The 12,097-nt window shown below is 40.6% G+C and overlaps 1 protein-coding gene across 18 annotated transcripts in view; it reads left to right on the forward strand.

Annotated features, from left to right (window-relative positions):
• GAB1 (GRB2 associated binding protein 1) overlaps positions 1-12,097 on the forward strand; it is a 123,209-nt gene that overhangs the window by 26,637 nt on the left and 84,475 nt on the right. The window contains exon 1 of one of the 18 annotated variants that reach the window (XM_081543632.1): positions 7,805-7,964. The exons of the other annotated variants lie outside the window; for them this stretch is intronic. The gene's annotated coding sequence lies outside the window, so the exon portion shown is untranslated. Of the gene's footprint in view, positions 1-7,804; positions 7,965-12,097 lie in introns of those variants that run through there. 18 annotated transcript variants of the gene reach the window in all.

A 12,097-nucleotide genomic window follows, 5' to 3' on the forward strand; every position in this document is an offset into this window, starting at 1 on the left:
AAGTGGGTGAATAACTGGCAATACAAACTTTTTCCTGTAAGTTCCTTTTTCCCAAACTCTTGCCATCATACTAAAAAAAGTTTTCTTGTGCATTGCTTTTTTTCTCAGAATCCTGCTGCTTACTGTTAGAATTTTTTCGTATGACAAAGTTTTGTTTTTCATGTGATTTCTACTCATGAAATCACGTGAGTCTTATTGGAAAAAAAAAATTTTTTTTTCAAAGTACAGTGGTAAGGGACTTCCCTTGCAGTCCAGTGATTAAGACTTCGAGCTCCCAATGCAGGGGGCCTGGGTTCAATCCCTGGCCGGGAGGCTAAGATCCCACATGCCTCATGGCTAGGCCAATTTTTTTTTTTTTAATTTTAAAAGAAGCAGTGGTAAAAATTGTTGATAATAAGCCAAAAGGAAAATGAAATATGAACTTCTATACAGTTTATAGTGACTAAGGGAAATTATTAATAAATGCATTATCCAAGGTGAATGAAGTTAGATTATTGTAGGGGACATATCAGTTCTAATTAAAGATAAAGGATATGAGTACATTTTTCTAGTTTCAAAAATTACACTTTTCAGTTCCTACCTGGCCTTTTCCCCAAGGATGTGTGTTCTTCAGACTTTTCTGTCAGTCTAATACAGGTGATGCTATCACCTGAGCTAGCTTAATGGAATGGTATCATAGTTTCTTTGGAATGATCAAGCAGGGAGATAAAAATTCAAGTCTTCGGAGGAAGTGACTGGGATTCCTGAGCAATAGGATACCTTAGCTGCTAAGTCGCTTCAGTCGTGTCCGACTCTGTGCGACCCCATAGACGGCAGCCCACCAGGCTCCCAAGTCCCTGGGATTCTCCAGGCAAGAGCACTGGAGTGGGTTGCCATTTCCTTCTCCAATGCATGAAAGTGGAAAGTGAAAGTGAAGTCGCTCAGTCGTGTCTGACTCTTAGCGACCCCATGGACTGAAGCCTGCCAGGCTCCTCCATCCATGGGATTTAGGATACCTTAAGCATGTGAGAAAGGAACTGAATGCTTTTTAGGAGATGGCCAGTGTTCTGTATCTCTCAGCCTGATTGGAAAAAACAAAAAACACCGTATTTTAGGTACTACTATTAAAGTGGCATGCTGATGCGTTCATCCTGTTATTCCTTGTAAGAAATGACTTCAGAAATGCTCAGTAACGTCTTGTTTGGCCTCTCACTCTGGTTGCCTGGCTTACTGGTAGGATCTCACTGTATTTGTTTGCTCTGTAAATCTTACAGTGGCCTTTGACCCAAAGTAATAAAAATGTCACGTGACTTGGTATATCAGACAGGATCTTCAGTTGTAAGCAACAGAAACCTCTGGCTGATTTCATCAGGAAAAAAAGTTTCTTCAGGCCTTTAGGTAGCTCACAGTCTCCTTGGGAAAGCTGAGAACCTAGCTCAGCGGAACGTTGTCAACCAGGAACAACGCCACTGCATCAGCTTTTCAGTTGTTCCTTCCAGTCCCTCATCTCCTCCACCCCAATGAGGAAATGAATGCAGATGGAAGCTCAAAGAGGAAATGAGATCTCACGTTTCTAAATACTCTTATTTTCGGCGCTCTCTGCTCCAGGCCTCTCCCTGCTCCCCACTCAGCCTTGCCCCATTCGCCTTTCTGATCCTTCAGTGTCTGTCTTACCTGTTAGACTACAAGCTCTGGAAGGATAAAAACCTACAGGTTTTGGTCTCTGCTCTGTCACCCAGGGCTCTCATAGTGCCAGACATACAGAAGATGCTCCAGATAGGCGTGCTTAGTGGCTGAGTGAAGGACGGGAGGCAAGGTTGGGGTGCGGGGGAGAGTAAACCATCACTTCTCTCTGTCATTCCTGACAACTTTGCCCTGGTCTGAGTTCTTGCTCATCTCCACGTTGCCAATCTTTGCTTTTTTTATTTTTGACCACACCCATGTCACCCACCACACCTGAGTTCCCCAACCAGGGATCGAACCTGTGCCCCTTGCTTTGGAAGGCAGAGTCTTAACCACAGGACCGCTGGGGAAGTCCTGCCACATCTCTCATCTTGAAGGAGCCTGCCTTCTGGGCAGTGGCAGGATGGTTCCCACAGAGGGGTGCTGGACACTTTCCCATGGCACGTTTTTTTGCACAGTGGTCAGTCTGCTGGAACTATATATTTAAGGAAGCTTTTGTGGGCTGGCCAGAGACACGAGCCATTATGTACCACGTTGTTTCTATGGGAAAATGCATTCTGAGCTCAAGTGAAGCTACTTACATACAAACTTTTGAATTACACCCTTTCCATTAGTAGAGGACTATCATTGCATGATCTCGTGTTCAGGCTTTCATTCATTACTAATATATAAATGAACAATAAGCCATTTCTTTGTAGGAGGAGCAGAGCCAGAAGTCTTTCCTTCTGAGAGGATAAACGACTCCATTAAAATGGATTTCCTTCATCCAACAAACATGATAGTTCATTTCAAATGTATTGAGAGTACCTGGCACATCCTGAGCTTTGTAAGAAGGACACACAGGTGAATCAGATAGTGACTGTCTCCTGGTGAGTTCACAGTCAGGTTTCCATTTAAATAGGAATTGCCCTCATATAGCGCCCGAGGTCACTTCCAGCCCTGATATTCACTAATTCCGTAGTTTTGAATTGCTATATGCATTTGCCCATTTTCCTTGTCACACGTGATTCTGTTATAAAATGTATTTGTAGTTAATAATGGAGAAAGCATAATGACATTCATGTTACAGCTTTTAAGTCATTTTGAATTTGTCTTTGTTGTTGAGAATGAAAAATCCAGGAGTAGACCATTTATTTATTTTAAATATTTTTCTTTCTTTCTTTCTTTGGCTGCTCTGGGTCTTCATTGCAGCATGTGTGTTCTTTAGCTGCAGCATGCAGATTCTTAGTTGCAGCATGTGGGATCTAGTTCCCTGACCAGGGAACCAGCTGAGCCTCCTGCATTGGGAATGTGGGGAAGTCCCAAACTGTTTATTTGTATTCCAACTTTTTATCATGAAAAGAATGAAGCTGGATGCATCATGAAATTGACATAAAACTAGAGCAATGGGGCTTTATTTTGAAACAATACATATTTCTCGAGGATAATATGTATGGGTCTCAGGGTTAACAGATATTCTTAAAATGCTCTCCTGTAAGTTTCAGAATTTTTACAGCAAGTATGTATTTCTCCTCCATTGTCACCATCACACACATACACACTTACACATGCATGCAACACAGCATCTCTTCAGATAAGTGAAAATATTTCAATGTGAGGTCCTTCTTTCCCCAAGTCATTTACCCACACATCTTAATAAATATTTGATGAATGGCATCTAGTTTCTGGGAACTGGAATGTGGGAAATCTGGATGTTTATATAAAAAATTCTACAGATATTTGTAAAAAATACTTGGAACTCCCTGGAGTAAAAAATAATTGGCTTGTGTGGAAATAGTCTTGGCCTGCCTTAACACTTGGAAAAGTTACCTGGTAGGTAGTTTCAAATGATTTGAACCACAAACTTCTTTGTTGCTGGATCTCTTATTTTTAATTAAATTTTCTAATTCAGGTAATATATTAACTGTTTCTGGCAAGTGAACTAATGACTGTTTTCTCTCAGGATCTGGAGAGAAACAGGTACTGTGTCTAATTTCAGGAATTCCATTTAGTGATCAGGGTTACAGGGTAATCCCTGACTTAGTGCATAAACTTGAATTTATAAGTACAGTTTAGAGTGTTATTTTTTCGTCTCTACGATAACTACTAACAAATTACATATTTCCTTGCCTTGTTGGTTTCTTATTCATCATTTTGGCAGTTTCTCTTAATGTAAAAATCAATCTTTAGCTAGAATCTGGTCCCCATAGTTATGAGAAATTGAAAACGCCCATTTGAGGAGAGTTCAGTTTTAGTGATAGAACAATTCATAAATTATTCAGCAGTTTGCTTCTGTAAGCCTTTCGGTTTTCTTTGCTGTTCTGTTTAATACAGAATGTTAATTCATGCAGGTATACACCCCACTGTTCCTACTGACAAAAAGAGATCGTTATTTAACGTGGGCAAGAACCTTGAATTATTAAAATGGACGCATATTAACCTGGTTTAATCAATACTTACTATTCTTTCACCATTATAGAAATTAAAGGTAGAGACACTTCTGCAAGTTTATTGAAAGATTGCTTTTAACTAAAGTTCCCCTTGTAGGAGAAAGTCAGATTATTGCAGAGTAATGAACCAACTTTGAAATGAGGGAAATGCTTTTCTTGACAACTGGCACATAACAGGTACACAGTGAGTAACCCTCTCACTGGTGCCAAGTTCAGGCTCAGAAGTTCAGGCCCCTTCACAGTCTACAAGTTGGCACATTGTGAGACATTTTCCTTCCATCTCTGCCTTCCATAAGTACATGCCATGGCGTAAAATTGGTAAGCTTTTTATCATTTTATGTGCTTCTGTATTATCTTTTTCACTTTCATTTCCTTTTACTTATAAAATGGACATTTAGCTAGACTTGTGCTCGTGACGAGTCAGATTTGGCTTCTCCTAAGTTCATTGTGTATATCGCAAAGCACAAAATCAGAAAATTATGGTACATATGACCCAGAAGAGGAAACTGTTATCAGTAACTTTCTAAGGTTTTTGAGTCTTTCTCAGAGGAAGACAGAATAAATTAAATATTAGGGACTTCCCTGGAAAGTCGAGTGGTTAAGTTAAAACTCCGTGCTTCCACCACAGGGGATGTGGGTTCGATCTCTGGTTGGGGAACAAAGATCCTGCATGCTGCACAGTGTCACCAAAAAGCAATAAAAAATATAAAAAATTAAATACTAATATCAGGCCACTTTCTATAATTAAGAACAAAAAAAAAATGAACCATCAGCACACAAAAAACTGGCATCTGAAAGTTTATGATCGATCTTTTTTATATGGTCTTAGAAAACATATAATGGAATACAGCCCCTGAGTTTCAATAAAAATGTCATTCAAAAATTAAACCTGATGCCATATAAAGGACACTGATCTCTTACACGAACTATTTTGTGCTTAAATGTTAAAAAACTTTGTATAACTTATTTGTCATTTATTTTTTAATACCCAAAATGCACCTGATTTGGAAAGTTAAGATGGATTCATTTCTTCTAGGAACGTTTTAAGTCAGTGAACCTTGAAGTTAAAAATTTCAACCTGCTGTTATGTCTTGTGTTATATAAGTATGTGGTATTCCTCTGTACATCATTAATACATATGTCAAAGTGAAAAATATGTATAGAGCACTAGCCTAGGCGTTAAATTCTATATAAACATAAATATTAAATGATTTTATTTTCTATAACAGCTCTATTGAGGTATAAATCACATACTATAAAGTTCACCCCTTTATGTAAGTGTGAGGTTGACTGAGTTTTAGTAGATTCACAGAGCTATACATCTGTCACCACTGTCTGACTCCAGAACATTTTCATCACCTTAAAAAAAGAAATCCCATAACATTATCAGTAATTCCCATCTCCCTGCAACACACCTCCCACCAGCCTTAGGCAACCGCTGATCTGCTTTCTGTCTATATGGATTTGCCTTTTCTGGCTGTTATATATAATGGAATCATATAATATGTGTCCTCTTGTATCTGGCGTCTTTCACTTGGCCTAATGTTTTTAAAGTTCATCCCTGTTGTTGGCATATATCAGAACATTATGCCTTGTTATTGCCAAATAATCTTCCATTGTATAGATATATCACAATTGGTTTATGCAAAGTGGATTAAATTTACTTTTTAATTAAAAATTTTTTGGCCCTCAAGACCCTCTGCAATTATCCAAGGCTCTTTTCTTCTTCCCTCTCTCTGTTCACATCCCAGCCTTTTCATGGCTGAGTTTTCACTGTACTGTTTCTCTGTTTGAAGACTGTCTCCAGTGCTACTTCCTTGTGTCCACAAGTCTGTTCTCTCTGTCTGCATCTCCATACCTCCCCTGCACAAAGGTTCATTACTACCGTTTTCTAGATTCCATACATATGCATTAATATACGATATTTATTTTTCTCTTTCTGACTTGACTTCGCTCTTTGTAACAGGTTCTACGTTCATCCAGCTTGTTAACACTGACTCAAATTCATTCCTTTTTTGGCTGAGTAATATTCCATTGTATATATGTACCGCGTCTTCTTTACCCATTCGTCTGTTGTTGGGCATCTAGGTTGATTCCATGTTCTAGCTATTGTAAATAGCGCTGCTGTGAACACTGGGGTACATGTGTCTGTTTCAATTATGGCTTTCTCAGGGTGTATTCCCAGTAGTGGGATTGCTGGGTCATGTGGTAGTTTCATACACGACCATGTGTGAAATAGACAGCTAGTGAGAAGTTGCTGTATAACACAAGGAGTGCAGCTTGGTGCTCTGTGATGACTTAGAGGTGTGGGATGGAGGGAGAGCAGGGAGGCTCAAGAGGGAGGAGATATATGTATAATTATGGCTGATTTGTGTTGTTACATGGCAGAAACCAACACAACATTGTAAAGCAATTTTCCTCAAATTAAAAAATAAATGAAAAAAAAAAACGCTACTTCCTTTTAGAATTTTTTTTCCCTTGATCCCTTGACTGATAAGTAATCTCTCTTCCTTCAAATTGTCACAGTGCTTTGTGCCATAGTTTCAGCTTGTGCTTTTGGTTACTTCAGTTTAGCTGCTCAGTTGTGTCCGACTCTTTGCAACCCCATGGTTACTTACTTTATCTCATTTCAAATTTTAGTGCCTGAGACAGGAACATTTCTGTTGGTATTAGAAATAGCCTTGCAAATAGCCAAAAGTCAGTAAGTATGGGCTTTCCTGGTAGCTCAGATGGTAAAGAATCTGCCTGCAATGCAGGAGACCTGGGTTCAGTCCCTGGATTGGGAAGATCCCGGTAACCCACTCTAGTATTCTTGCCTGGAGAATTCCAAAGACAGAGGATCCTGGTGGGCTGCAGTCTATGAGATTACAAAGAGTTGGACACGACTGAGCGACTGATAGCAGTTTTTAAATTAGTGGATGAAATCATTGGAGATCACCTGAGTGTCATAAGACTAAGGCCATAATTGATAATGACTCTTTCTAGTCAAGATGCCAAAAAACTGAACCAGGAATTAAGGAGGATACCTACATTTTTGGAAAAACCTGTGTTCTCATTGTTAGCACAGTGACCCAGTGTCTAGCACATAACTGGAACTCAGTACATGTTTGTTGGACTGAATCCAGGATCTGGTAGCAGGACTGAGGACATCTTCACTGTCTCTAGAAAGGAAATTCTATATTTTTGTAAATATACTTAGAAGCCCCAAATTGAAACGGGAGAGAGCAAGAGTGAGAACATACGTTGGTCCAATTAGGAAAATGTTAGGAGCGTGTGTCTTTACAGGAGAGCCCCAGAGCAGTTGCTTTTCACTTTGATATGAGATGTGTCATATTTGGATATGTCCTTAAGTGTTTGCTTTTTTTCTCTTCCCTCCCAGAGGGGTAAGTTCTAGGAACCAGTGACCACTGAAGCCTCAATAAAACAGGCTGTCATAGATTTCCCCCTAAGTGCAAGGGCTTGAGGGCACATCTTTCAGCTTGTCTGAAGCTATGTTTAGACTGACATTACACCAGGGGTTGAGCTGCAAATTCTGAAGTGGTGTTGGTTTAGTTGCTCAGTCCTGTATGACCCTTTGCAACCCCATGGACTGTAGTCTGCCAGGCACTTCTGTCCATGGAATTCTCCAGGCAAGAATACTGGAGTGGGTGGCCATTCCTTCTCCAGGGGATCTGCCCAACCCAGGGATCAAACCTGGGTCTCCTGCTTTGCAGGTGGATTCTTAACCGACTGAGCCATTTCTGAAGAGGATCTTAAGTTCTGCTGATGAGGCCACTCACAGAGGCTCCCCTTGTAAAGGGGAGGGACTCTGCTTCTAGGCTAGTGTTTTCAGCTCCATTCACAGGACTTTGAACAGGAAGAAAGATGTTACTGGTAGGTCCTGTTTTTTTGAAGGAAAAAAAAAAAAAAGACGAAACAGAGGTTCCTGCCAGTGTGGCAAAGAATGTCATATTCTAGTGCAAATTACTTAGCGTGGTCAAAGGTCAGAGAAAGGGAGCCCCAGGCAGAACGGCACAGCTGGGCACTGTTGGAAGAAGTCCCTAAACTCTTAGGATTCACTTAGTTTCTGTTTTTTCTGTAACAGTGGTTCCCCCCAAATAGGACTGTACTGTTTCTGGAATAGATGATGCTACCCCATCATCCTATGATTGTCCAAAACTTAGATATTTGAGCAGTTTGAAAACTTGCAGGAGGAATTATAATGAAAGTTTTAAAGCTTTCATTTTTTTTTTTTAAAGGCTTGTATTTTGTAAAAATTTTTTTTCATATTTTCTTCATATAAATCTTATACTTCTTTTATTTATTTATTTTTGACTGTGCTGGGTCTTTGTTGCTGGGCACAGGCTCTACGCACGGGCTTCGGTAGTTGAGGCTCATGAGCTTAGTTGCCCCACTGCCTGTGGAATCTTCCCTGACCAGGGATTGATCCCATGTCTCCTGCGGTGGCAGGTGGATTCCCATCCACTATACCACCAGAGGAGTCCTGTGGCTTTCATTTTTATCTTCTCCATTTCTACCTGTCTTAAGTTGCCACAGATGCCGTGTTTCTATAAATATGTACAATTAAAAGTAATTATGATATGAAAGTCATCATATGCATCCCTTGACCAGAGACCTCAGCTCCTGCAAGGCATCCATCTCAACACAGCCATCCCTCCTAGGGTTTGGGAATAGCCCTTCCTCTTTCCTCTTCAGGTGTAGGCACTGGCCCTTGCCCAACACTCCTATTCATCCTTTGGCCGTAGATTCCTATAGAGGTTTTTCTTCATATTTTGGGCAGTTCTGAAGATTTTGCTCCTCTTTGTTTAATAGCTTAAAAAGCAGTCTTTATCTTCTTTTGTCTAAATCCATCTGGGTTTACGTGCTGTTTCCCCACCTGATGTTTTGTTTGCTTAATGCTTGCTGCGACACTAGGCCGTGAAAAGAAATACTGGTTCTTTCTTACCAAATATTTTCATTCATTTTGTACTGCTCCGTTGGCAGTAAGAAAAGACACTATTTCCCTACTGGATATATTCTTTAAAAGATAAAAATCAATGCAGGGTAAAAACATTTTATTATTCTAGTTCCCACAGAAAGGCAGCCTCCATAAAAAGAGATGAAGAAGAGAAGTTTGGTGGTGGTTGCTCGTTTTCATAAACTCGTTTTTGGAGGAAGAACATAACATACATGATTTCCTGTTAACGGCTGTTGGTGTCCAAAGTTTGATACCGTTATGTGACAACCTGCCACGGCTTCCTTTTTCTGAAGGAATGATTGACTGTGAAGCCAAAGTGCTTGCTAAACTGGGAAGCTGCTATTACAGAATGCACAGGAAATCGAACTGCTTAAGCGGTTCTGCTGAGACATGAGACAGGCTATAAACTGTTGCAGGCTGCACTGCCTTCCCGGTGTCGTGACTGGTTTTGAAAGCTGGATTCAAAGCCGTGAAAAGCCTAATGTTATCATAGCAGCACTGAAATGAATGAAGAAGAATGATGGAGTTGGCTGAATAGAAAGGAGGCATGTCTGACGATCAGAGCTGTGCAGCAGAGCCCTCCAGAACCTGCTGGTTCCTGGGAGCATTCAGACAGACCCCGGGTGAGTCCCCACCTAGCTGGTACGTGGGTCAGGGCTTGGTGGGAAGCAAGTGGCACACTCCAGTTGGATAATCTGAGCTACACTGAATCCAAAGACTGCTTACCCAAAGAGCAAGCATATAAGGATGAGTAGGAGTGTTGGGCAAGGGCCAGTGCCTACACCTGAAGAGGAAAGAGGAAGGGCTATTCCCAAACCCCAGGAGGGATGGCTGTGTTGAGATGGATGCCTTGCAGGAGCTGAGGTCTCTGGTCAAGGGATGCATAGGCCTGCAGCCAGAGGTTCAGTCCCTTGCCCTCTGACTTCTCTTTTTCCGTTAGCCAAACTCATCCCAAAGCCAGAGACCCAGCCGTGACACAGGATGTAGTCTTAAGTTTGCCTCCCCCAGCTCAGAGCAGGACAGGACCAGGTGGAGGGTAGATCTAGTGGAGTGGCTGGAAAGTGTCCAGCCCAGATGTTAAAGGGGATATCCCAGTCGTCCTCACTGATGCTATGTAACTTGTTTCTATGAAGAGTCATCAAGTCTCAGAAGTATTTGAGGTTACCCAGTTCAGGCATCGAGAAAGTGCAGACTTCCTATTCATCTAGTTAAGTAGACAGATAGACATCTAGTGTAATATTTGCAGTTATAGAGAACAAAACTTTACTTGAAGGAGCAGCTTGTTCTGTTGTGGAACAGTCCTAATGATTAGGGAGGTTTTTCTTGGATTGAAAGTTCCTTCCTGTAACTTAGAGTGGTTGTTTGTTCTCTCTTTTGGAGCTGCACAGAACCAGGCTACTGTCTCGCCCTTGATCTTTTGTCCCCATTATAGCTTTTGTGCTGGTTGTTGTTTCACGGTCATTCATTTATTCAATATGTATTAACTGAATGTCCACTAGGGGCCAGGACTTGTTCTAGGTGTGGGATATCCAGCTGTGAACAGCACAGAACTCCTCCTGCATTCATGAAACTTATATTCTAGTGGATTGAAGTGGACACTGAGCACAGAAATGTGTAATGTGATGACCAACCAGTGGTGCTAACTGCTGAGACTGAAAGCTGTTCACTTGGTTCACATGAGAAACCTAAATTCATTATGAGTCAACTGTTGCCAAAAGCCCCGTTCCGTCTTAGGCTGTGTAAACAGAGTGCACGACACAGAGGTTGTGTTTCCTTTGCTTTCTGATTGTCCACCTGGACCTGGAGTGTTGCATTTACATTCTAGAAGGTCATTAGCAAACCCAAGCTCTTTCAGGGGATGTTCACAGGATAGGTATTTTTTTTCTTTTTTTTTTAATTCAAGTGTGGTTTTACAATGTTGTGTTAATTTCTGTTGTACAGCAAAGTGACTCAGTATACATATATATTTTTTTCTTCATATTCTTTTCCATTGTGGTTTATCACAGGCTATTGAATATAGCTCTCTGTGCTCCCAGAATAACCTTTCAGTACTTGAAGAAAGCCATCATATCCCTCAGAGAGTGTTCTTTAGGCCAGACCTTCCCAGTTTTGTCAACAGTTTCTAAGATGGTATGATTTCTGTACTCTTAACCATCCTGGGCTTTGTCTAGATAATCAATTTCCTCTTGAAATACTGCTCCCAGGATTTACCTCAGTTCTCTAGATGTGGTTTCAACTTGGATATTACCTAGTAGACTGTCTCTTCCCTTGATCTGGTTATTTAATTTTAGTAATGCAGCCATGGATTGAATTTCCTTTTCTTTTTAAACAACTGTATTACTTCTGACTCTCACTGTTACAATACGGTTAAGTCTTCAGCATTTCTTTTGGTACAATTGATATTATCCTTAAATGTGGGGCTCTTATCTATCTCTATTAAAATGTCATCTCATTGCTGTCCATGCAGTCTTCTACATTCAGATTCTTTTGAATATTATCATTCATCTGACTTTGTGCTATCTACAAAGTTGATAAGCATATTCTCAGACTTCTAAGTGATTAATATAAGTATTCAGTTAAAAAAGAATAATGAGACAAGGCCATCCCTTCAGGTTACAGCAGTTCAATAATTAATATTCTTTGAGGATGGTATTTCAAATAATTGTCACTACCCTTAACTATGATGGACTTCCCAGGTGGCTCAGTAGTAAAGAATCTGCCTGCCAAGCAGGAGACACAGAAGACACGAGTTTGATCCCTGGGTCAGGAAGATCCCCTGGAGGAGGAAATGGCAATCCACTCCAGTATTCTTGCCTGGAAAATTCCATGGACAGAGGAGTCTGGAGGGCTGCAGTCCATGCGGTGGCATGACTGAGTGACTAAACAACGAAGACCCTTAACTATGTCATCCAGCTCACATATCTTCATTTTATCCAGACCTTTTTGAAGAATGAAGAGACATTTTCTTCATGGCATTTCTCTCTCATACCAGGCAGGCTTACCAAAAAACATATTAGGATAATTTGACACGACATTGGAAATACACTAA

This window comes from Giraffa tippelskirchi, chromosome 11, assembly GCF_054371585.1.
Source record: "Giraffa tippelskirchi isolate mGirTip1 chromosome 11, T2T-mGirTip1v1.2.pri, whole genome shotgun sequence".
Classification (NCBI taxonomy): Eukaryota; Metazoa; Chordata; class Mammalia; order Artiodactyla; family Giraffidae; genus Giraffa; species Giraffa tippelskirchi.